This window comes from Anser anser, assembly GCF_964211835.1.
Source record: "Anser anser genome assembly, chromosome: 1".
NCBI classification, from domain to species: Eukaryota; Metazoa; Chordata; class Aves; order Anseriformes; family Anatidae; genus Anser; species Anser anser.
Window position 1 is genome coordinate 190,167,548 of NC_139720.1, and position 26,918 is coordinate 190,194,465.

The following is a 26,918-nucleotide window of genomic DNA, read 5'->3' on the forward strand; positions in this document are numbered from 1 at the left end:
AAGTGCCTTCGTTTCTGCTGAAGGAAACCAAAACACGAACTCAAAAAGCAAACTGGAAACACTTCAGGGACTAATGTTCAATTGCTTGTCTATGAAATGCAGTGAAACACAATAGCACAGCTGCCAGGAATAAAGGCTGACTCTCTTCTACTAAATAGGAACAGACCAGGGCATGAGCACAAGCACCAAGCTGCCCACGCTGCTTAAGCATTAGTTAACTCCCTGGCAATGTGTGGATTACTCCGACTTGCTCCAACTGAGACAAACATGTGACCAAGAGGAAATCAGTTTGCCTGTGCCATTTGTTAGTAGAGCCATGGATACTCCCAGTACCTTGAGCAGTACAGACACAAACAAACAATAGCGTTTAAAATGGAATCACATAGATCTGCTACAGATTTTTAACATATTCTATGCTCATAATTGTCGTCTGGGTATCATTGAAAGGTTTAGTTTGGAGAATCTGATATATCTAAGTTACTACAGCAACCTATATGCCCAGCTATCAATCAGAAAGTGACTATCACTGCATTGGGTTTGGAAGCACTCTGGAGCTACAGCCTCTCCACACCACATTTTCCTTTTTTTTTTTTAATTAATTAATTTATTTTTTTGCTATGCTCATATCACAGCTTCCTGAGACAGCTAAACAGAGGATCACTGGTAGGGTGACATTAAAAAATGTCTTGTATTATAAAAGCTCAGTTTTCAGTGTACTACTCCTAACTTCAATACACGTCACTATGTCCTCAGCCACACAGAGGATAACTGGCATGGACCCACCCTCATTTTCACTCAGATACTGAGAAGTTCTGAAAGAACATTTCCCTGGTTCCCTAGTTCACAAACTGTGCCCCAAAGTACCTGTGACCAAGTTCCAATGCCTGGGAATATTCCAATTTTCTAGTATAATTTGTGCAATATGCACATTTAAATAATTAATCTTACTGCTGTAATGGTAAACAGGATTTGACAGTAATTCAGAGTGATGTTCCTTCTCCTGTGCACTTGAGGAGGTGTGATTTGGATATGATGAGCTAGAGACAGTGACATGAATACTTTTGCAGATGTAAGGACAAGTTGCATATGTGTTTAGCTTGTGATACTCAAATTACCATCAATGAAGAGTATACAAGTGGCATATACAAAACTCACTGATTTTAAAACAGGATCATTAACAATATGAAAGTCAGATTTTAATTTCTATAATGTGCCATGTAAAACTCAAAAATCAGAAACAATCTACTATTTTTATGTGTAAAAAAAAAAAAAAAAAAAACAGATCAACAAGTTTCTCAACCTACATAGCAATCTACATACCACCTAAGTTAAAATCTGACCCTGATGATGAACTTTCATTGAGGTACTTCCCAAGAGCAGGAAAATACTTCCACAGCCTTTTAGGCTGCACTGCCTTCTCCTCATACACAGCTCTGAGATCCAAACATTTTTGATTTTATAAACTGAAACTACTCTGAAAGCATTTTAGTTGTGTAATTAAGGTGGGAAGAAACATCCAAAGAAAGTGTCAGAACAGACAAGCTCCTGAAGAGAATAACACGTAAAATATTTCTATCCTGCTCTATGGTGCCACTCAAAAATTGGTTTATGATCTTGGAACACTGACAGGAAAAGGCTTCTTAAAGCCTTTGTGTTTTAACAGCAGTGGAGTTGGTGAAGGATCTTGCATCAATTAGGGTGCTGCATCTATTGTGCAGATGGCCTTGCAGTTTAACACTTTGGGAGTTGAAGATTAGACCCATTTGGTTTTCTTGGCAATATCTGACATTCCTTGTGTCAGAGGAAAGATTTTCTTATAATTGCTCATCAGCAAGACCTTGTCTGAATATTTAAATAATTTACAAGCACAAAACCTATTAGTTGTATTTTATTAAAAATGGGCCAAACTTGCCACTAGTACAATTACATGTAGTGCAATTCACTTCAAAGAAGCTACATATGCTTACACAGCAGGGAATTAGCCCAGATGCTGTCAAAATGCTTCATTACTAGTCAGGTGAGACAATAAGTCAGATCTTCTGTTTGCGAAGTACTGCAATTTATGCCTAAAGACTGGAAGAATTGGTATATAAAATAATTATCAAAACTGGAGAGCAATCATCTCCTAAATTTGGAAAACCTCATCTATAATTCTATTTTTTATCCAAAAAGAAAGACCCACAAAAAAAAAATCCCAAAGCAAATGGGAAAGAAAATACCATAATGTCAGATGTAAAAAAAACGTATTCTTTTCTTGCAGATACAAGCAGGCGGTTCCTACTTCCCTTTTTTGCAAAGATCCATCCTTCAGCATCTTTTGAGTTCATTTAAAGGCCCATTGTCAATGAATCATTGAGCCATTGAGGCTGGAGGGGATCTTGGAAGTCTCTAGTCCAGGGTCAACACTGCACTCAGACCAGGTTGTTCAGGCTTGGTCCTGAAAACCTCCAATGACAGTGAGACTGTACAAGCTTGACTGTCTCATGGGACAGTCTCCTGTTTTCCTTATACCCGGTCTGAACCTCTCATTTCATCTTATGCCTATTATCTTCTGTCCTCCTGCCACATACCATCATGAAGATACCAGCTGTATCTCCTCAGTGACCCTGTATGCACTGGGGGCTGCTGTCAAGTCCCCCACCAAGCTGTTTGTGCTCCAAGCAGAACAAATTCAATTTCCCCAGCCTTTCCTCCCTGGACAAATGATCTAGCCCCCACCACCTTTTTGGTCTCTGCCAAACTCCCTCAAATATCAAGTTCATCAATGTCTTTGCTGTATTGGGAGGGCCAAAACTGAATGCAGTAACAACACACGGTCTAACAAGTACTGAGTAGAGAGGATAATCCCTTCCTTCTGGCTCTGCTCCTCTTAATAGAGTCCAGGATGCTGAGCCTATACCCTTCAGGGAATTTAGTCCATCAGCACAGGACTTTGTGTTTGTCTTCATTAAATTTCATGAGGTTCCCACTGACCCATTCCTCCAGCCTGTCCGGGTCCCCGTGGAAGACAGCCAAGCCCCCCAGCATATCATGTGGTTCCCCTCAGTCTTGTGTCACCCACTGACTTGATGAGGGGACATATTAAGTCTCCTTCTCCAGGTCACTGATGAAAGTATTAAACAGGGTACCTCTCCACATGGACACCTGGGGAATTCAGCTCCTAACTGGCCTGCAGATAGACTGTGAACCAATAATTACCACTCTGTGAGCCCAAAAAACACGCCAGCTTTTCATCTGTCTAGCTGTCTACCCATCTAGAATGTATCCCAGGTAGGATACAAGGATTTGGCTGCATCCAGCTGCACTAAACTGAACTTCTTTAGGGCTAGCTAAGAAACAGAAGATGACAGACATTTGCTGTAGTTGCTGGTGAGCCAGACATCATCTCTTTATCTGTTCCCATGTTGGATCACGGCAGGAAAACAGCAGCCAGGTAGGAAAATCAAGAAGGCAAGATGCACACCAGTAAACTACAGCCCTTACTCTTATGGGGGAACAGGCTTCATGACTCCCGTGTCCTTCTCACCCATACCAGGAGTTTGGGCATAATTTATCAATGCACACACACGCTTCCCATAAGAATCTGAATACTTCCAACACCTACTGACAACTCTGAAATTCCCCAGTGACCTTGCCAACTTCTAGTACAAAGCTGAAGTGCCAAGTTAGACTTTTTACAGTGCTCAGAACATGTACTGTCAAGAAGATAATAAATATGATCATATATACAACTTCTAATTAATACACAGAAGTGCTCTAAATAGTTTGCATAAAATGTCAGTCACAAAGTAGGACAAACCTTTACAGCTAAGTTTCAAAAAAAAAAATCTAATTGATCACATCCCTTCTGCACTTTAAGTGTTGAGTCTATTGTACATCTCTGCAAGTGACCTATTGTTTCGTACAAGACATTCACAGCCCAGAGGAAGTCTCCTAAGACAGGGAAAGCAAAGCTCACATGGAATATATAGGCCAGCTCTTCCAGAAGTAGCACAAAGATCCCAAACAGAGACTTTTTGACTACGAACTTAGATGAACTTCCACAATTTTACCCAAATCTCTTTTTCTAAAATTCCCATAAATCCCTTATTCACCACACAGATTCAGCACATGAACATCCAGAAAGATTAGGCTTCCCTGGTTGGAAATTAGGGATGGGATTAAGAACTCAGTTTAAAATGGGGACCTAGTTTCTATTTAAATATGGCTGCTTGTTTCTTATAAAGTGACTAATATGAAGCACCTAAAACCAGGCCAGCTGAAGAGGGGAAAAAAGAGATCAGCTGTTTATAAAATATCTCCCTTTCGCAATCTCCTGTTTAGTTTGTACATCTGACAAAGAGTAAAGGAGACGAAAAGCTGGCTGTGAAAGATTAATTACTGGCCCAACAGCGCAAATCCAAGAACAGAGCATGGAGCTGTTTGTAAATTGGGTATCACATGCTATTTTCCATTTACATATGGATTATTTCTGGGGGAATCTGTCAGATTGTGTGCTACCCAGTAGCTGCGAGGTGTACCTCACAAGCCTACTGTATTACAGTATTTTTTACTTGATTCCTGCTGAAGATGCTCCTGAGGGAAGGCTCTTGCTCTCTGGTCATCAAAAGCCTTGAAAAGATATCAAAATGGAAAAAAAAAAAAAAAAGAAAAGAAAAAAATTCACCCTAGGCTAATAGGGAGGTTCTCTGTATTATAGAATATTTATTGAACTGTCAGTTCATTTCTATTATTTTTTTTCACAAAAGCACCAATCTAGATTGCGTTTGAACCACCTTATCAAACATTTTCTATTTATTTTATTGCCTGAGCTGCTGGCTGCAATACAGCACAAGTTTTGGGCCTGTCCAGTGCTATGGAAACTGAACACTGGGAGCAACTCTCAAACGTGGATGCGGCACTTTGTGGCAGCATGAACTTCTGGGTCTTAGAAGTCAAAGAAAATGAAGCTCAGAGGCTTAGTGACTCTGCACCCCTAGAGGATGCAATCTTTGGGATTGTGACCCACCTGAAGTTCTGTGTGATGGAGGTAGCCTAAGTAAATCACACGCCTACTTCCCAGAATTGTTTTAATGAAAAATTTACACATGCTTTGGAAACTCTACTGGCTCTGGAAACTATTGTATAGCCTCTCTTAGGACAGTACTGAGAAAGACCGCTATTAGATTAATTACCAATAAAATATTCTGCCAGTACAGAAAAAGAAAGCATCCTTTACACTACTGTGTATGGTGTTTGCTTTTTAGAGTACAGGCAGTGATGTAAACCGACTGCTTCTTCAAGAGGACGTTCTGTGAACTTAACAAACAGAAAGCTGTATTCTAGTAAGCAAAGTTTTTTTCTCTCTTTGCTTGATCTAATTATTTGCAGTTGGATTCCTTTGATGCATTCTGTTCCTGTATCTTCCTAGGTAACTATTTATACTCAAGACATGGTTGTGAGAAGAGGCAAGTGGCTGATGTACTGCACAAATGTGAATTTGACTGTTGAAATGAAAGTATGATATGGTTAGACTGATCTCTCCCATCCAAAAAATGCATTTATAAATCAAAGTTACTACTTAACTTGGTTATAGGTATTCACTGGACAAATTCGTAGTTAAATATTTCCATTTATATTTAAAAAAAAATCAATTCTGCAAGATGAGGAGGGTATTTCTCTGTGCTTTATATCAAGTGACACATGACAAATTATGCTTTTCTATGGACTTTCATATAGTTTCCTTCAGAGAAGACTCCTCTCTTTTCCTCAAGTGTTCAGTGGGTAATCCATCCTCTTACTGGAAGAAATACTACGGCAGAAGATGAAAAAAAGTGCCTGTGAGCATGCTAATCCCAGGGTGATTGATTCCACCATTAGAAGGAAAGGTTATACACTATGCTCAGCAGTTTTTAAAGCTATCTGCAACACAGTGCCAGTCATCCAAGCACAGGACTGATCAGTGCGCAGACTTCAAATTAATTCGGGTCCTCTGAACCAAACGGCAAGTCTGATAACATTCATTTATTTTCATTTCCTCTCCCTCTTTCAGTGCATGGCTGAAAACATCTGATATTTATGAGACTTTCATGGTCTAACTACCAAAGCCAACTTGTTGCTCTCACACCCTGCACAGAACTGTGCTCGCACCAGGTTCAGCACCCTACTATTTAAGCTATTTCAGCACCCTGCCTATTTAACAAAACAGGAAAAAAAGCAGCAGAAAACATAGCTAACTGCAGGTGGGGGGGGGGGGGGAAGGTTAAAAAAATGGTCATCTTTACTTTATAATTTCTTCTGCAGAATACAGCTTACACAAAGAATCCTGTGACTTTTGTAGCCCTCCACACTGTCAACATGATTTCATCTATTTTTATTGGAAGAAATGGGACTTCTGGAATGTGGGTGCACTGTTAATCCAAGCAACACAGTGATGTAAGTCTGAAAAGGCAAACTTTTAAAAACTTCTATAAATGCACTTGTCTTCAGGAATTAATTGAAAATAAATATATTAATTGAGTCAAACAGCAAAATTCTATCAAAAGGGGTAAGTTTCAGCTGTGCAATTGATGCAAGCAGAAGGCAATCTACAAAGTCCATGACCAACTCCACATGACTGGTAAAATAGAAGAAAAATACATATATAAAGCATTCTTTTCTTAAATACGTTTTCATTTCTATGTATATTTCTCACTGCCAGCTGCAAGAAAATCACACCTGAACACTGAAAGACAACTAGATTCAAGAAATTATCATTCTAATAAAATAACCTTCATATGTAAATCCAGAAATGCATCATTTATTTCCTTTATGCTAATCCCTTCAATAATTAGAAGGATTAGTTTTAGCTTGTCAGCACTTTAATTCCTCTGCATGATTTAACTCATGTTACTAAGAACTGCTGCTTTCTATAAAAGTATAACAAAACTATTTTATAGCAAATCATATCTGGGCTGGAGACACTCTTTTACATCTACATTACTGATTTTATAAATACCAGTGTAATTGCTTTGAAGTAATAACCATAGTTATGATCAGAGTTTTACCTGTAACATTTGTTTCCAGTAGTGAACACACAATTTCTTGGTAAGCTGAATACAAACCTACTTGTTCTTTACCCTAGGTGTTTCTCACCTACACTCTGAACCTGCTGCCAAGTGCACCTGCACATCACTACGTGTTTGTTTGGTGTCTGTATTTCACCGGTGTCTGAAGTGGGTCATCCTCACGTTGAGCACTCAGAGACTGCATAGAGTGAAAAGCACCAAACACGCACACAACAATTTATCTCCTTTTCACTTTATCTTGGACAATGAATCACCAGGATAACAAGGCACTGCAATGAAAGTAAGCTGCCAGATAATGTTGAATATGAGGTATTAGAAACAAAAATAACCGGAAAGAGAACCAGATAAGTTCTCGGTAACAATAAGCAACAGCACACTCTTAATTCAGGTGCTTAATCGGTGTGACCAGAAGGCCTGTATTTAAGCATAACACAACTCCAACATGCTGTGAAGCTTAAATGTTCCCTCTCAGACCATGTCCCTATCTTTAGCTGGGTATCACCGTTTCTTCCTATCACTCTTCTGGCAGATCACAGCATAGATCATCTGTTCCCTTTGTAATAGCCATTCAACCAACAGAAACTGCTGATCACCTCTAAACTCTTCTAAGAAAGGAGCAGATACCTGCAAACCCATCTGCCTCCCTTGTGGTTCGGTGCACATTCACTATGCCTAAAAGTTCATCTTCCCACCTAACAGGAGAACTTAACTACTTCAGTCCGCTGGGTCACAGTGCAGAGGGAGCAGCAAAAATATCTATTAAACATATTTTATAAAAGTAAACCCCGCAGTCACCATGAATTTACAGGAAGCTTCCTTAGGGGAGGACTTTGATTCTGCACTATAGATTATGATGACGTATATGCAACTAGAGATTAAAGGAAAAGTTTAAATGGGGTGGCTAAACTAGAGACACTACTGTCTCTTCTTTTTCACATTTACTGCTACGCACTATCCAGTAAGTCAGAAATATTACTCCACTTGTCCTGTCTGTTGCAGCAGATGGCCATACAAAACCCTTTATCAGACAGAATATGACAGGGCACTTTGTTGGCTTTCCACTTCTTGCTGCTCCTTGCAATAAATCTCACAATACACTGCACCCTTTATAAACCCTTCCACTATCCTCTTCTTCATGCCTGAGGTGTAAGAATCAGACGAAGAGAAGCCAAAGACTCCTCATCTGTGTGCAGCAAACCAGATTCCCACCAGTTTGTACCTAAATGTCAGCCCTAATACATAGGCATCACCGACAGATAGCCAACGTGATTTATCTTGATCATAAAGGCAAATAAGTACCACGTTTGATTAGTACAATAGCATTTTGACCCACTTATTTTGTAATAGCTGAAACAATAAATATATGAATATATTTTTTTCAGCTGTTCTTTCATTTCAGCAAATTATGTGTTGCTGCTAGGGGCACCAGAGCTTGAAAAACTGTAGCTTTGGATACAGTCTCCTAGGAAAGCAGAAATTTAAAAACAGCAATTACTTGTTTGTTGGAAATCAGAAAGTGCCCATAAATGGTTCATGAAATCTTTTTAAAATTAAAGGTTGCAAATTATGCTTATGGGCAGCGATAGGCATCTCTTCTGGATCTCAAGTCTTCACTAAAGAAAGGATCAAACAAATCCATAGGATTCACTAGCCTATTCTACCATATGCCCATGAATAATGGCCTCATCAAAATGTGAGGTAGTGGAAAGAGATCTCCTTGTTCCTCATGCTGACCCCCTTCCTGGGGTCAAGGGACATTGAATCACACCTCAGGACAATTTACTTTCTAGTAGCAACTCAACCGATGTCCTCAAAGCCCAAAGGACTGTAAAAAAAAGGCCCCCAAAAAATTAAAAAAATAAAATGCCTCTCTATTGCATACTAAAATTGAGAAGAAAAAAAAAAAGAGGAAAAGGAGGAAAAAGAAAACTCTTGCTTACTTCTTCAGCAATTAACATGTTTGAAAAACATTCTCCAGTTTCACAAGAGCTGTAGATAAATGCACTATTCAGAGAGATGTGTCCAAAAGCCCAAATAAGTTTGAAAGAAATAGAGAATATAAGAAGAATCATATTCTGGCTGTTAGTAAGGGGCTTATAACTCTGCATTTCCGTCAAGAGGTTGTCGCTGGCCCCCAGCAGAAGGGAGAGCTTCCCCAAGAGAAGCCTGGTTGAATTGACAAGACCAGCAAGAGAACTGCTGTGCCCATGTCCAAGCTTGCTAACAATGGAAAAGACAACTAGACTGTCTCATCTCTCACCACGGTGACCCTCCTCAACCCGCTTCCCTCTCAGAGCTAAAATTTGAGCTCATGTAAAGGGAAGGGAGCGCAGTGCCAAGACGGGGAGGAGCAGGGTGCCAGAGGTCTGTCTCTGGGGGACCCTGAGAAGGGTGAGGACATACATGTGTTTGCAGTCATTCTATTTTCATGGACAGAGCAGCCACAAGAAATGCTGCCTTGTTGCAGCTAGGAAGACTGTGGTCACAGCCCTGACTTTGGGTAGGTCCTGGTTACTGCCGTGCACTCCTCTCACAGATATAAAAACAGCTCAGGTGGGAACAAAGGCAATTCTGCCTCCCATATGGTATCCCCTATGCCACTGCCAATTGCTGAGCAGTTGTGCAATCTTACAAAAAGCACCTACACAAAATATTTTGTACTTAAACATTAATTCAGCCATTTCAATCCATGGCAAAGAAGTCGGTGCTGTAGACTCCCAAAGGCCACTATGATTCACATGCAAAGTATGTATGCCTATTTCACTAGTATTTCCTATGAATAGTTACTATCTGCCAATTTACACACAAATCCATCACCGGGGGGGGGTTCTTGCGCCAACAATGAGTTTCTCCACTGTCTTTAATTTAGATTTATAATAGAATTTCTGCAGATAAACACAGCTTAGCAAAACATTGGTCAAACTGCAAGGAGTTTCATTTTCCTTAGGGGGAAGTAGATGCCAAACGGTAATAGAACCCCAGGAGGCCACAAAGACTAAATTATAAATCCCCAGATATTCTACCGTAGTCTACTAAGTTACTTTTTTTTTCCCTGCCAGGGGGATTACAGCTGAGATGCTGCATCTGCAAAATCCAAAGTCCTTTGCTGATATAAAATTAGTTTCTGTTTGGGTCCAAGCTTTATGGTAGTTGGCTTCCCACTCACGGTAAGCCATAAATTATTTACAAATCTTTGAGTATAAGTCTGTTATGAATACATTAACTGTTCTCTTACCTTCAGAACTCATTAGCAACAGGAGCAATTCTTTGGATGCTATTTTCCACTACATAGCCATTGCATATGCTGAACCTGCTGTGCCACTTGAGATTGTTGTATTTCCAGCTTTATCCTTATTTAAAAGAGTGATATGGAAAAGGGAATAAAAATTTGGGGGAAAATATTTAGAAGAAAAATCAAAACAAGACTGACCCAGTAGGTGGATCATCTAATGGGTCTTTGTGGACTCTGCCTAGACATGGGGATTTATTTCCGAAACACTGAAGACTCATTTTCTAGCCTGGCTTCTAAGAAAATGGAGGCTTATATGATCACACTATCTTTCCCTAATAACCTGTGAGCCTGATGGCCAGTTTTTAGTAAACATGACGGCTGTGGGACAGGGAAGATAGAGATCTCAGAAACTGAAGTTTGACAAGTTTTGAGGCAGCTGAAGGCTGTGTACAGATGATACAGAGCAGCACACTGCTCACCTTATGAGGAGCAGCCTGCTGGCTGTCCCCACACCTGTAACCCCAAGCCAGCCACAGCCAGGGCTGACATTCGCCCACCAGGCTGGGAATGGAGGTCAAGCCAAGCAGATCGAGCAGGTGGGGGCGAGACCAAGATGGGATGGGAGATTCCCTTCCCAGAAGATGCCAATCCCATGACCCCCATGGCTGGAAAGGCCTGTGAGCAAGCGGGATGCCCAGCCCTCCTGGGCTCCATGCAAACCCCTCATCAGGGAAAGAGGCCATGGCCGTGTGAAATTGGAGCATAGAATCGCTGAATCATTTAGGTTGGAAAATGACAGCTAAAATCATCGAGTCGATTCAGATGAGGACTATCTGGGTTCTCTGAATTGCTGTAATTTTGCTCTGCCTTTGTGTTTTGCCAAGGATGGCACAGACGGGCAAGATTTTCACTATATTTATAAATAAGTAAATTATACGTATGCGAGTGCGCGCACGTGTGTGCGTGTAGGCATCGATTCCCCCAAAAGGTAAAAGCAGCCTAATGCACTGAGAAAACAGACTGCACTGCTTTGCTTATAGCTACTTAAGCAGTCTGAAGGGATCCGAGCAAGAGAAATCAAGGAAAATGGAACATTACTGCACTCCCCAATCAGTGTGCTTAGTTACAAGACTCGCCAAATACAAATGTGATCTCTCTGCTAAAATTAGGATATTAGTTCTAATTACCGGGTACACAAAAATCTCTAAATTCTAGAGCTGAACTGATAATGTTGCTATGGAAATAAGCTTAATTACTACAGGCCAGCTAACAAACTTCTCCATGCTGCTATCTTTACAAGCTATCTCCAAATTTTCTGATTTTTTTTTTCCCCTCCCTTGAATGGGACTAAATATCTCCAGTATTAACACTAATTAAATTCAGAAGCTGCAAGACTGAGGCTATTCTAGGATGAAATCGACAGAGGCTAATGGAAAGGACACAGGAAAAGCAGAGCTTCACTGTAACCATTCCATGAAACTAAAACCACATTTTAATCTGTATATTACCTCAAACACACCGGCATTTCCAATTCCCTAAATGCATACTGATGAGTGTGTGGCTCTTCCCAACATTTTTCTCCACTTCAGGAGTAATGTTTATGGAAAAGGCTCCCAGGAGGGCCATGCAGAAGAGGCTTTTCCTCTCTTGCCCAGACTTTGGCTACTCCACATGCACATAAGGACCAGCTGAGCACAGGGGCTGGGACAGAGCCTTGCACCCTAAAGGGAATTTCACTCCCTGTGCATCTCCTGCAGAGGAGATGAGCTTTCAGCTCTCCACACAAGCTGGGACAAAAACACAGGATGACGCTACCAGCCCACAGGTGGCAAAATGCAAATCCTCCAAGTGAAATCCACAAACACGCAGGGGCTGAAAACACTTCACTCACAGTATTTCCAGCATTCGGAGGCAGCCTGCAAATTTTTCACCTACAGGAAAAATATTTAACTTTATCCGATAATTTATACAGAACAAATAATTCAAGCAGTCCAAATAAACAGCTGAAATCAGAAAACCCACAAGGAGCACATGTTACAAGGTTCCTTGTCAGTGGACTACAGTATAAACTTGCTTGCATCCAATTTGACAAATGTCAATCTGTTGACTTCAGTTTAATTCCTCCTAATTTATACCAGTATGAAAGCAAAAATAGTTTATTTTCACGAAGGACAAAAATACCATTCACTTCAGAAACATTAGTTTTTATTGAGTTCTTCATCTATACTATTTTGGAAAGACTTTCTTAAATCTTTTTAAATTCATGAGTAATTGCCAAATTACACACAGTAATAATTTGGAGATAATTGACCTCAGAACAATTTTACCCCCAAAAAAAAGTGAAACAAAAATGCCTCTGAACTTCTAAGCCTCTGATATTGCCTTCTAGATTGTAGACAACATTTTCAGATTGGTTCAAATTTACAGAATTGTGTATGCTAGTTAGCACATATTTTTTCCTTCATGTAATTGCAGGACATACATCAATAAAATCTTGGATTCACAGAACTTAAGCCCAGAGGAATGAACCAATTATCTGGTCTGACCTCTGTACATCACGAGTTATTAAATTTCATTCATTAGCCCCTTTATTGAGCTGCAAAAGTGGTGACTTACTTCCACCTGGAATTTCAACAGTATCAGCTTTCAGCTATTAGTCCTTGACAATCTTTTCTCCTCTAGTCCTTTATGGCCACATTCATATATGATATCAAGTCACCTCTCAGGCTTTTTTAGATCTGTTCAGTATATTGAAGTGTTTAATGCCTGTCCCTGTATTTTCTTGTCTTATTTCTATGGTTCCTTCCTGCATCTTCTTCAATTTTTGATGTTATTTTTAAAATGAGAATATGAAGCCTTTAAAGAAAGGCAGAAATCATCTGTTCTTGCTGCCCCTTGGTTTATATACCTAAAGACTGCAATCACCCTTTGGCTATCTGGCAAAAAGGGATACCACTAGATGCTTCAGCTATACCCCAAATATTTCGAGGAAGCAAAAAGCAGGTGGATTGCTTCACAGAAAGCAAACGATGCCTCTTCCTCTGTCTGAGGCTTCCCCAAGGAAACTGTGGATATCTGATGCAGAATTTCCACTGGCATCAAGTATCCCATGCAGGCAGGGGGTCTGCAGGACGTGAAACCAACTCTGACAAGATGAATGTAGAGCTTCACGTTCTCTAGTTTTTAGTGGTGAAATTGTTGGCATCAGTGGAAAAACCAGGCGCTGCTTGCAGAGTTGAGCAGTGTTCATAGCCAGCTGCACAGAGGTGCTTTCCCATAGCAAATTCCCCCGCTTGGCACAGCAAGGCAGCGTGCACACAGACCGTGCGAAGGGAAGAAACGAAGCAGATGTGACCTGCGCTGCTCTAGCCACTGTTCCTGGAGTGAATCCGCAGGTCCCAGGCAGCTCCTGCAGCTTGCTGCTGGATGACAAATAGTCTGGGGAACGGCAAACCGGTGCGCCAGGTGTCAGGAGACAGGAAAAGCAGGTTTACAACACACAAGGTGTGATGCAGAGGGCTGCAGGCTAAATGTTAGCAAGCCGCTTCTGGAATCTCCTGGGGAATGGAGCAGCTCATTACTTGTTCGCTTATTCCTTAGCGTGGTGCCCGGCTAATGCAGAGCTCTGCTGCTGGTGGGACTTGCCGTGGTGGGGACGTGCCTCCCCATCTGCAGTGGCAGCTACGGAAAGGCTGACATCTCTCCTGGGTCTCGTGGGAAACAATCATGCTAGTTAAGTGGCAGGAAAACCTGTTCCCAAAGGATGCCACCGTCACCCTACCTCCAGACCTCTGCAGATCAACTCTTCAGGCAGGGGTAGGGACAAACCCAGCCCACGCACCACCCAGCCTGGTGCAACCTCCCCCTAGAAAGCAGTGTGTGCAGTCCCTTTCCAGCAATAAATCATTTCAGTTTGGTCCCTACCACCGCACATCCCCTTCAGCTTTGTCTCCAGTCATGCTGCCAGCCCTCAGCATCCTGTGCAGATGTTGTCTTGGCCTCTGCCCCCCTGGAGCAGCCATCCTGGCTCTGCTCTCAACCTGTCCCAGGAGGTGTTCTCACTCCTGGTTAAAAACAACCAGGAGCACTCACTGTTAAATCTGCGATGGCACTGCTCCACTTCCGTCCCCTGGGATGTCCCCAGGGCTGTCCCCAGGGCCAGCACCACTCACCGCACGGGACCTGCTTGCACGCTCCTGCTTCCCCTGGGCACTCTCTTTCTCAAACCTACGCGTGCCTTCCCAGAGAGAAAGCACTGCGGTGAGGCACCTGCAACATAGCAAATGTGGGGTGGGAAGGGAACAGCGGGAGCAGAACCGTATCTTTAACCTTACTCCTGACGCATATTTGGCTTTGAGTGCTCCACTGTGCAACTTCAGTAGTTTCCCTGCAGTGGGGTTACACAGCTCTGTGTATGCCTGGGGAGACAATGATGGAGGACGCCTGTTTGGAGACCTTTCTACGAAAAGCTTCTGGGGCTCCAACACCCCCACCGAGATGACAGCGCTTCAACCTTCAAAGGCTCCTCCGCGAGCTCCCTGCATGTCGCCAAGTTTATTTACTCTGAGGACATCGATCCCCTCCAGCCAAGAGGGTGCAGAAGGGCTCGTGCTGCTCCAGGAGGGTCTGTTTGCCGTGACCTTGCGTTCCCTGAAACGCTTGGCAAGCTTTCTGAGACAGCATCGGATCAGGTGGCTGATTATAAAACTGACTGACTTTGCATGGACACTCGATACATACGGAGATATACATCAGGACTCGTGGGGCTTGTGCTGTGTACGAACCTCAGCTGTTTTTTCAAATGATCATTAATACAAATTCCCCCAAATCTGCAGCACGCCAAACCCCCAGTTGTATGAGCACGATCAGTCCACCCAGTTTAAGTCTCGCATGATCCTCACCTGCCTGAGGACGCATTTCAAAAATTACTTAAAACACAAACACTTCCCTTTCCACCTTAATTTCCCTCAAGAATAGCAAGGAGATCTGTAAAATTTCTAAAACCAGGTTGTCATATTTGAACATAAGCCACATTTGGGATATCTCACCCAGAAGGGCAGACATTTCAGAAAGTTCTGGCCATCCAAATCCAGGAAGGTGTGACAAAATTACACACGAGAATGTATAATGTATTAACCCAGACAGTAGTCAGTCAGACAAGAAGGAACCAGCAAGGCATAAATCCAGAGCAGATTTTAGCTTCTGCCTTTTCCAGGGAACAATAGCTGCCTGACTGGCTCTGCAAGTAAGGGATTACACACAGAACACAGACACCTGTGCAAAATGAGTGGCTCAAATAAAATGAACAGTCTGATTCTCCAAGGAAAACGTGGGCATCACCTCAGACTAATTTTCCCCTCTCGCATTTGTTTGCTAAAGGCTGCAGGAAGCAGAACGCATGGTATTGGAAGCTATTATGTTTTGAAGGCTCAATGTGAACACATTTGAATCTTACCATGACCTATGCTCTGCACATCCTCACATCCAAGGCCAATTTTAGCGAATGTGCAGCTAATCCATTCCCCTACAAGGATACTTCTCAAATGAATTTGTAGGGCCTTTAAAATGAGGATCATTTGCTGGTTCCCTGCTTGCAACCCAGTCCCAAGTGACCAGAACACTTCCATTATTGCTCAAACAGCAAACAGTGGCTCCAAAATGATTATTAATGATACTACGACACCCTGTCTGATGAAGACACAAATTTAAATGCCATAATTCATCCCAAACTGACAAATAATAATGAGCTAACTATAGCAAAACTTGCATGTCATCTAAGAGGGAAGGGAACTATGCCTGGCCAGGGCTCCTAGCCGCTAGATAGAGGGTGGGAGCAGAGAGGATGGGTGCTTAAACAACCCTGACTAACGGTGACACTCACCAAGAAGAGGAAGAATCTGAACTTGGGGTATGGGATAAAATGAAGAGAAGAAAACCCAGGGTGTACAAATAAGCAGCCACAGACCAGCTGTGAGCATTTGAGGTGTCCTGAGTGCTAAAGAAGAAGAGGACATGCCGGGAGAAATCAAGATGTGCAGTACTAGATGAAAGCCCAGTCCCTGCTCCCCAGGGGAGTTTTCCCATTTGTTTCAGAAGATGTCATCCACAAGGTTTAGATATTTGGAGCAGCTGTATTAAAGATAGTTTGCAGCAGAAACAGTAATTGCTTAGACTGAAACACTCCTTTAAAATGTGCAGAGGGCTTCAAAGAGTAGGCTGACACATCTTCTTTAAACTCAGTTCTTGCCTGCATTATTTACTTAAACTTCCTTCATGAGTGGGGAACAAGGAGAATTATGACACCACAACAGTGACCTCTGCTTGAGGAAAAGGAATTGTTTTGATCAAATGGGTTAAAACCATTTTCCCACAAGGGTAAAATCTATTTTGTATGGACACCATAAAAATAGCCGGAAGAAAAGATATGCTTATTAAGGATCAAAACTTTCTAGGCTTTCAATTAAAGGAGGAAAAGAAAAACCCTAGATACTCACATCTGAGACCTCTGAGATCCTAGAGAAGGGAGAAAAAGCAGGACACTTCCAATATTTTTTTGGATAAAGAAACTGAGCAGAACAGAAATCTTTCACAAAAAGCATTTTATTTTCCTCGTAGCTGCAGGTCAAGGAGAAGTAGTGTGGCTTACCCAAGTAAGGCTAGAAGGACTTCTATCTAGAGCAGTTTAGCAGTAAGATAAATGCACCTTACAGTTTCCATTTTGCCGCTCGAGTTGTCTCTAGGAGTTTATTTTCTATGCAGAAATCAGATAGGCAAATAAAAGAAAAAAAATGAAGAAGAAATCTAGCAAATGCTATAGCAAATCTTGCCGATACCAGATCACTGCCTGCATCACCACATCACTGCTGTCATTACAAACGTTTAATCCCAGGAGCTCACCACCTTCAATTATTCAAATGGTTCAGAGTGCTGAGATGCTAGAAGAGGACTGATGTCTGTTTTCATTAAACTGGATCCTGTGTCAAGTTTCCAAAGCTGCTCACACCAACCGTGCCGCAGCAAGAGGAACGTGTTACTGCCAGGGCCCAGGGGCTGCCCTGGGAGAGCTCTGCCCATGCACACCCCTGTACCACAGGGTCTGACAGCATCATACCGAAACAGCATCTTCTCCTGCTCATTACACTGCCGAAACCAAGGAAAAATAGAAAATGTGGTTCCTAGAAGGACTAAAACCCATGAAAAATGATAGTGATTGCTTCACTTCAAGGAGAGGAGAAAGGAGACTGGTAAGAAAGGTTTATTATGGAGGAAATGGGGCATGGCCTTCTAAAAGCGGATGATGGAAATGCATAGCTAATAAGCTATGTACTTAAAAAATTATCTGTCACTAGCAGAGCATGTCTAAGATTTATTTGGGGAAGGAACATGCAGCAGCCAGCCACTGGCAATGCACTACATGCAGTACACTGGTGGGCAATACACCTATTTTAACCAATATAGCAAATTGGATGTGGCTCCCTGCCTCCTTCATGGACCACCAGGTACCATCTGTATGTTTCCATATTCATTTATCATTATCGCATACTTCTTATAATTGCCACAAGCTTCATGAGGCCGCCCCTCACAGTGGCCCCAGCCTGTCTTCTATGTCAAATCAATGGCAAACGCAGAGTCCCAATGGACTGGGTCTTTGTTATTTCCAGTTTTGGGGGCTGAAGCCTTTCTTTCTGCTATTTCCCCAGAAAAGAACTGTAAAATCTGCATTTGGGAGAAGAAAATATTTTGAACAGCACCAAATATTTGCTTCATTTTCGCTTTTATTTCTGGTGTATTTATTATCTGGAATTTAAACTAAAAATAACAAAATTGGATTCTTTTATTTTGAAAATGAAGGTGTGCCCTATTTTAGTTTCAAAACATATTTTAACTTTCTGTAAAATGAAAAATTCATCTAAACCTTACAGTTTTGAGTTTGATCCATCAGCATTTTCTAAGAAAAAAAGAAAAAATATGCCAAAAAATTCCTGGTCAGCTCTTGTAAAGATGTGCTTTTAAAGATTCCCAGCTGGGCTGGCAGGAGACATGAAATATTAAATGCTTTAAAAAGGAAACAGGCCTAACTACTTCACTGTGCATTTGAATAAAAGTACCCTCCATTTTTTGGCCATTTTTACCTAAAAATAAAGAGAGATAGATTGTCAAATCAGCATTCTGACAAGTTAGCACTGAAATTCCTATTTGTCCCTACATAATGCAGTAGGATGCTCTAAAGTCACAAATCTTCAACAAGCCAGTATTAGCTGCAAAGTATTATTAATTCTCAATTCCTGGAGGTTTGCCACTTTAGATACTACATGAGATTAGATTATTTTTTTCACTGTTTTGCTCATTCTTGCACTTATGAAAGCCATTTTTTATGTCTCTAAAAAGTCCCAGGTAAAATACTGCAGAAACTGAGCACACAAAATATTACAGTAATCAGCAAAGAGACAGCACTACGTCTTCTGATAAACAGCTTTTTTACTTAATTGTGCATCCCATACAGGAATGAATGCAAAATTATTTTCTTCTGTAAGATACAATTTCATCCGCTGAACCACAGAAATGATCAATATTTTAGCCAGACACCAGGACATCCATCGCACAATCCTGCTCTCATCCGAAGCAAGGAGCAAGGTTCTCCCGAGCCAATTAATCCGTGTTTACCCACGTGCTTCCCCATCCACAGCAGCGCTGAAGCAGTAAATCCTTTTGGAAATGAAATCTAGATATTAAACCCTGAACTCCGATGTGTGAGCTGACAGAATCCATCAATGACACACAGACATTCCTGACTACAGTAAAGAAAAACCTGCCCAGCGCGGGGCTGCTGCTGGAAGTGTTTCCCCCGTGCTTATCTCTGCTGAAGTACATGGTGCACATTGTATGATTCAATAATAAAATGTACTTCTACAAAACCACGTTGTCTCAGTTCCTGACTCGTCTCGGAGCTGCACACCTCGCACAGCTTGGTGGAGCTGGTCCTCAGTCCCTGGGGAGAAAGGTTGGTAGCTCCCGGAGACAAAAAGCTGAAAGGCAGGCTTATCTGAAAGCAACCTCTCCAACCTACAGTTTGAGCATAGGAAACACTGATTAGAAACAGCCAAAAAAAAATCAACTATTTTTGTTGGGTAATGGTCCATATAGGCAAAAAACAAGGAGCAGGAACTCAGCTGGCCCAAAGCTGGAGCTGGGGGCTGGCAAATCCCTCTGGTTTTCTGTGGCAAACGAGGCTCGCTAATTTCCACAGAACATAAAGACCAATTCCACCAAAAAATCCCTGAGGAACAGCCACGAATTGATGAATTTTATGATAGTATTTTTCTTAAAGAACTTGACTCCAGGAGGCATGGGATTAAATAAGAACCAAAACGTTCATTTAAAAGAACAGAAATTTCTTGCCTCCATCACTGCAGAAAAAAAGCTTCCCAGAGCTCTGAAACCCCCTTGCATCAGCGTGTCACAGCCCAACAACCAGGAAGTGCTCAGCTCATAGTCTGCCTTAAAAGTGAAATTTTCCTTATTTTCAATAACACTTTGGGCCAGGTTTTCTATTTAACCAACTTTGGGGGCCTGTGAATCATATTTTCAACTTTTTCACTATGAGGCCTTGACTTTTGTGTCATCAGGCTAAGGTGGGACCTTTGTAGTTATGCCTGGCTGCACAAGGGAACACACCAAACTGCAGAATTTTAGGGAAAATGTTACCACTGCCCATGTGGTACTCAGATTATTTTTAATAAAATCAGATTCTTTTTAATAAAATCATTGTGCTTTGTTTTGGGAAAAAAAGTTAATTTTTGTTCAAGTTTTCTAGTCTGACAAAAAAAAATCTGAAATACTGAAAGACATTAACAAGCTCCCTGTAATTTTGTGGAGGGAGAAGAGTCATTTCTAGAGCTATTTATTTTGTTTCAAAACCCATTGTACGACCTGGAGGAGCAGGCACAAACCCCCAGGAACTGTGTAGGTGGAGTTCGGGAGGGCAGTGATCCAGGAAGCCCTGACTGATCCAGGTATGGGCAACAGCACACCATGCACAACTCAGGTTTCTGCTCAGCGTGTTCTTAAGTACTCATAATCCTGCCCTACTCAGTGCTGAAAAACGAGGCTGTCCCTGTCTATACCTACCTCCCATGTAAAGCCAGCTGGAACTCACAAACCTGGTGTTTTAGCTCAGGAAGTCCTCTAGGGCCTCATTAAAGTCCCAAGGCTCTGATCTGCTGCGTACATTCAGACATAACATCCCTAACTCTGCTCAAGATGCAGCTTTAGGATTTGCTCGAGTCACACAGGATGCCTGAGGCTGGCAGGGCCCCCTGGAGGCCCCTGTTCCCACCCCTGCCCAAGCAGGGACACCCAGAGCAGGCTGCCCAGGGCCACGTCCAGGCGGCTTTTGGAGATCCCCAAGGAGGAGACCCCACAGCCTCTCTGGGCAGCCTGTGCCAGGGCTCCGCCACACTCAGTCTATGGTTTCAGGCATCTCTGCTGTGAGCAATCCCAGCCCTAGACTTGAGGTTAAATTGCTGTTTTCCAGACTAAGAATCTCTTAAGCTTAATTATAGCAGCTCTGAGAACCTCTGTGGAAAGCACGTACACCCTAATGTTTTCATGGGTTTTCATTACCTACTCTGTCATCTGTCTGCCATGAAACAGAGAAAAAGTGGGGTAAGATGTGTCAAGAGCCCCCCCAAAGTCAAACCTATATCCCATGCCCCACAGGCACCGAGGCCAAAGGGAATCTCTGAGGTCACAGGACCCACCTCTGCTTGTGTTTTCAGCACAAGACAACAAAAAAAACATCACTTCATGTTTCTAATTCATCAACTTCCATTTCTTTGTTAATACAGTAGTCTCTGTGTGCAGTAGACTAAGATACACTGCCACGAAAAGTCCTCCTGACAAACACCACCAGGTCAAAGAGAAAAAAACAGAATTTAGCATGACTTGTTGAAAAATGAATGGTAAGGTTAAACAACAGCTTAGGAAATTATGCAAAGAGTAAGTATGCATTCAAAACAAACCCTTATAAACAATGCTGAGAGTACTCTATATAACAGCCTTTTAATGGGATATAGCAACTGCTGTGCTATGCCATTGCCTTGATATAAGCTCACAGGAAGGTACCTTACCATTCTTTTCTACCCAATGTGGCAATAGAAAATAGATCTTATGTGGCAGTCATTTTAAATTGTGTACCAAAATAAGAAGAAAAAAGAAAAACAAAACTTGATCATAGAAGACCTGAGATGTTTTTGCTGTAGCTCTATAGTGAAAACAATACTGTGCAACGTATCATTACCATTGAAAGGGCCAAAACCCTAGCCACTAACATGAGCATCCCCAGCTGCCCTTTGCTCACACCGCACTTCTCTGGGGCGCAATGCTTACCAACCTCCAGCAGGACTCCGCTGCTCCTCCACCAGTCTCAGCCTCTGTGCAGAAAAGGCTTCCTCTGGCAGCTGTGGGGGCCAGAAGAGAAAACCGAGCGACGTTTTCTTCCAGCAGAAGTAGCAGGAAAAGGCTACTCGGTGCAGGCAGCAGTGAGCACCGCCAGCACCACTCGTGGTGTGGTTACCTACCAAAACGCGGAGTGCACGTGTGTCCTGGGAAGCCAGAAAACACTTCCTCGCTCATTAGCATCGGAGCCTCCTACCTGGGGAGGCACTAAGCTGCTCGGGTCATAAAATATTAAACATCACCGACTGAAACAGATGCGTTCGTCTCAGTGTCGGGCTTTGGCACCACAACAGCAGATGAGAGATGCGGTATCAAACAGCGCTCCCGAGAAACAAGGAAGGTGACCGAGTCGCAAACCACAGCTTGGCATGCCGAGTATTATTCTGGTGACAAGTCAAGTATTTTGGTCTCAGATCTGTTTGCAAGGAGCATTTTTGTGCATTCGGCAGAGAAATCAGGAGGGGATAGCGATTACAAAGAGCCGCCGCAGCTGAGCCTTTCAGACCATCGTGCCAGCGCACCCCGTTTCCCAGCAGGGCGTTCCTACTGGGAAAACCCGAGAGCTGCTCGGCATCGCTGTTTTTCCCACTGTGGTTCAACCAGCTGGATGCTTCTGAGCAGAACCGTAATGACTCCGCAGAGAAATGTTCCACCCATATAGGGACAAGACATTACCTCACCAGAGCCAGCAGCTTCAGTGGATTTATTGCATATTATCCCACGGTGGTTATTTTTCCTCCCCGCTTTAATTTTGTAGCGCACAGTGATTCCTTGATACACGAATAATTTGTATAACCAAGCTCAGGCTCATTTTGAAGCATGCTTAAAAGAACATCCAAATGCCACGCTGCAAAGCTCCACGGGGCTAGGAATGGCACATCAGGTTTCAGTCTTGTTATTAAATCTTAATACTTCCTGAGGGCTGCGCACTCTTAATTTTTCCCAGTGCTTTTGCCACACCACAGTGTCATTTCAGTACAAACCAGATGAAAACCTGCACAGATTTATCTGATCTGCTCCTCTATCAAAGTTTTTGAACCCAGCTTTCTCTCAGAACCTAAGGAGAAAAGATAAAGTGCAACATGGAGAAGCAAAAGATTAAAACACATTGCTGTGTTTTTAAAAAAGTGAAACACTAGAGAAAAAAAGATTAAAATGCTTACTGTTCTCTCAAAGATACAGAATGATGGCTCTTGGCAGCTAACTCACAAATTCCAGTTTGTTTCCTCACAGTACCTAAAAATGTACAGCTTTTTTCTTTTTTTCCCTCGTTTCCTTTGTTGTTATTGAAATTTGCTGCAGAAATACGGTAGGACACCACTATGTGCTTTATCTAGGGACACAGCATTTAAAAAAATCATGTTCAGGGAATACTCTGGCCCGCATTTATCACATCTTATAGTGGAAAGGAGGTTAATGATGCCACCTTGCTATGTCAAGCCTGCAACTCTACACCAAGCTCTGTAGTTAAAAGCAACAAACAAGCACTCTGAGGGTATGGCAGCACTCGTTTAAAAACACTACCCATGCATAATTGGGGGGTACAACTTCTGCATTATGTTGGCTCTTGGACAGCTCTTGGTTTACTCTCACAATCCACCCTACACGCTGCATACCTTCTGGTATATACAGCTTCTGTGAGGGTATTCAATTGTACACTTCCTTGAGCTTTTTTTTTCCTAATTATTCAGTGTTGGAATTAATAAACAGTTTAGAAAATGAAAATGTCACGGCTTAGTGCAGAATGCATTAATTAATGAAATAGGATGCAGGACAATTTAAAGGTACATTTCCCAGAGGCAAAGAGCTGATCCTCTTCCAGCTGGCATCCAAAGCAGCGACATCCCATTGACTGCAATGGGAGCCAGTGGGCTTAGAAGATGCTCATCGTTTTACAAATGACAACAACCTGGTTTCCATAAACAATGGCAGAACTTGGAGCTTAAGCGCTGTTTAAGAGCTACAGAGTGCACAGTATGCTCAAAGGGATTAAATATACTTCAAAAAGCAATCTGCAGATCTCACAACAAATGTTATAACAGTTCGATCCAAACACGCATGCCATCAAAACTGCAAAAACCTACTAATCTCACCCCTGCTTTCAACCTGTCCTATAACGAAAGGTCTTGGGGGAAGGAAACAGGCCAGAGGAATTAGCTTAGAAATTTAACTCTTTTAAGGGCTTGGTCTGCGCATACTCAGAGGTGGATTGGCACTTCTGAGAGCTAAGGGTAGTTTGGGCCTTGATTTATCAACTGGACTTGAGGAAATTATTGGGATCAGATTGAAGCAAGATACTGTTTCAACCAAGCTCTACCATAGCTTCTCCCCATATGCAACAATGCAATAATGCCACTTACAGTAGTGTCTGCAGTGCTCTGAAGGTAAGGTGACACAACCCAAAATATCCTGATATGCCCTTTCCAGAGGCAGAGAGAAACAAAAGGTAGAGTTTTTACCACGGACTCTTATAGCCTCTCTGGTCTGGATGCAGTCTTTATTTCCCTCTCGCAGCCCTCAAGTCTTTGCCATATAACTGCTTTCAGCCACCCAGCAGAGAAGAGGGATGGGGGAGATTTCCAGGAGTGGTACCCTCATCCCTGCTCCATCCCCAGCTGCCCCACGCCAGCAGGGAGGGACAGGGACCTGCTGGAGGGGGCAAAGCCCAGACAGTGCAGGTCCACCATGCCTTTTAGAAAACCACCACCAAAGAATCAGGTGGGAAGTTACGGCTCATATTAACATGTAGAAACTCACCTCAGCAAAACAATTATTTCTTAGCAACTGGATTTCTCTCAGGCTAAATTCCTGGGGGTTACACTCAATGTACTCCCGCCCACAGAAATGAAAGTTTCCTTCTAGAACTAGGCCAGGCATTTCAGACCTGAAAAATATTATTTTTTTCATATCAATTACTCAATGTTTAATCTCCTGAGACATGCATTTTCTACTCTGGTTTTGGTCATTCCAGAATATGCCCTCATTTTCGATTGCTCACAGGCAGACAGTCAGATACAGTAGGGTTTACACAAACACATGGTAAGAAACAGACAACCTCAAAGAGATTACAGTAGGCTGAGATAAAGCACGGGGAAAATGCAAAGTCAGGTGGAAAAAACAGTGAAATGCTTTGTCCCAGATCACTAAACAGATAAATAACAGGACGGGGGAAGTGATGATGACCTCCCAATGCTCTGTTTACTTGCAAAGCTTGCTTCCTTTCTTTTAAGCACACCAACCGTCTCCTTAAAAAAAATACCTTGTGTGGTATTCTCCTAAAAATATACGTTATGGAGATGCTACACTGTATGCTCACTTTAAGAAAGCTGGAATTTCAAACACAATGGTACACTAAAATGTAAATCCCCAGGGCATCTATGCAAACAAACCTTCTTTGTGGCTAGGAAAGGAGGGGGAGAATTCACACACCACACACACGTGCACTAGGTCTGTGCAAAAGCATTTGAGACAAAGCACATATCATGCTTTAGCTGAGAAAATGCAGAATCAAAGCTAAACCAGAAATTATTATAACCTACCCCAATTCTGACCCTAAACAGGGACAGATTAATTCAATATAAAAGTGTTAATCCTTGAAGGCATGTAGTTATTTGATTAGGCAACGTGTATTGATCAGCAAAAATTAATTGACATCACAACCCGTATTGACAGCTGTCCCTTGGCTTTCCCAGTTTAACCAACGTGACCTAACAGAATCGTGGCTTCAGAAATGGCTCAACTGGACAGTGCCCTTCTTCAGGGTCTGGCTCCATTCCCTGCCCCGGGCTGCCTTCAAATGGACAGAGTCAACACTTCTCCACTGCTAAGGTGCTTGCTTACAGCTTGAACATTATCACCTCTTTCCTAGCTCTGTTGCTTATATATTTTCAGAAATGTTTAGACAGGAAATCTACCATTTTCAGTTCCCTAGCTATAAAATTCTGCCTTCACCAGAGTCTGCATTGCCTCCCAGCCCAGGGCTCCCTTTGAATTCAATTGATTTTTGTAGCTGCAGATCATTAGTTATGACCAAACTTAATGCGAATTCCTGTGGGAACCTAATGGACAGCATGTCTCAATTACAGGTCTGCCAAGCCATCATTACTGTTCACGCCACGTTCAGCATGTCTGACAGCACCAGGGCCCGAGAAAACTTGATGCAGTAGGCAAGACTGGGAGGCTAGAAAGTGTTTCAATACAGGAGCAGGTTTCAATACAGTTACCTTCAAGATAAAATCTCTTAAGAGAACAATTTACAAGTCAACAACTATTTGACTGTGGTCTGAATTTAATATTAATCTTAATGACATGTGCCACAATAATTTCTTTTAAATCATTGCAATATTTACTTTCTCAAACTGAAGTCATTTCCGAAGTTTATAACACTGTTAAAAATTTGCAGTGACTTAGTAAAAGTGTAAATAATTCCCTGCTTCAGAGTATCTGACTCATACTTGCAAGTCTACGCCTCTCCAACTGCCCCTTACTTGTTAGCCATTGGAGCTGTCTTTATTCAGCGTTTCATTTTTCAGTTATTTGTGCATATTAGCAGGTATCTTGTTGCTTTTTTTTTTTCAGTATAAAATGAGTAGATGAACAAGGAGTGGGAAAGAGATGAAATATATATAATGAAAGAGTTGCAGGGCAATATATTTTGAAGTCTTTCTGCATTCGTTTCTGGGCTATTCAGGATAAATGTGAACGACCTACATACTGTGCATGTGTATGAACTTATAGGTTAGATTATAAAGGTTACATCTACATTGGCCCAGCTTCAAAGCAGTTAGAGAAGAGACTTCACAATCAAAATTTCACCCTTGCATTTCCACGTTAGAACAGAGCAATTTCCCTTTGTAATCTACAGCATCTCCAGAGTTCATGATTCTGATCTCTGTTGGTATTTGCTTTTAGTGCTGGAGCCAGCAAATGTTATTCGAGCAAGTAAGGACCTTAGCAGACACAAAATGTAAATACCACACTCAAGAATACCTTTCTGGCCAGTATTTACATCTGAATTTGTCTGCTTGGTTAATGAATGGTTCAAACTCCACTATAATAACCCTGAAATAAGTCTGGAAAGTTTTGTCCTGTCTTTAAGATGAAATACCACTTGTATTGGCCTTCGGTGTTGCACCTAAATAAAACAAGGTGGCAACACAGTATATACTTGCCACAAGCACGTA

At 42.1% G+C, this 26,918-nt stretch overlaps 1 protein-coding gene across 11 annotated transcripts in view; it reads right to left on the reverse strand.

Annotated features, from left to right (window-relative positions):
- Positions 1 to 26,918, reverse strand: part of MTUS2 (microtubule associated scaffold protein 2) — a 298,437-nt gene that overhangs the window by 236,252 nt on the left and 35,267 nt on the right. The window contains exons 3-8 of one of the 11 annotated variants that reach the window (XR_014588417.1): positions 24,493 to 24,619; positions 22,899 to 22,971; positions 21,858 to 22,792; positions 21,671 to 21,737; positions 21,039 to 21,173; positions 582 to 19,341 (exon numbers count right to left, since the gene is read on the reverse strand). The exons of 6 other annotated variants lie outside the window; for them this stretch is intronic. The gene's annotated coding sequence lies outside the window, so the exon portion shown is untranslated. 4 more of the 11 variants (XR_014588419.1, XR_014588416.1, XR_014588418.1 and 1 more) reach the window with 4 other exon arrangements.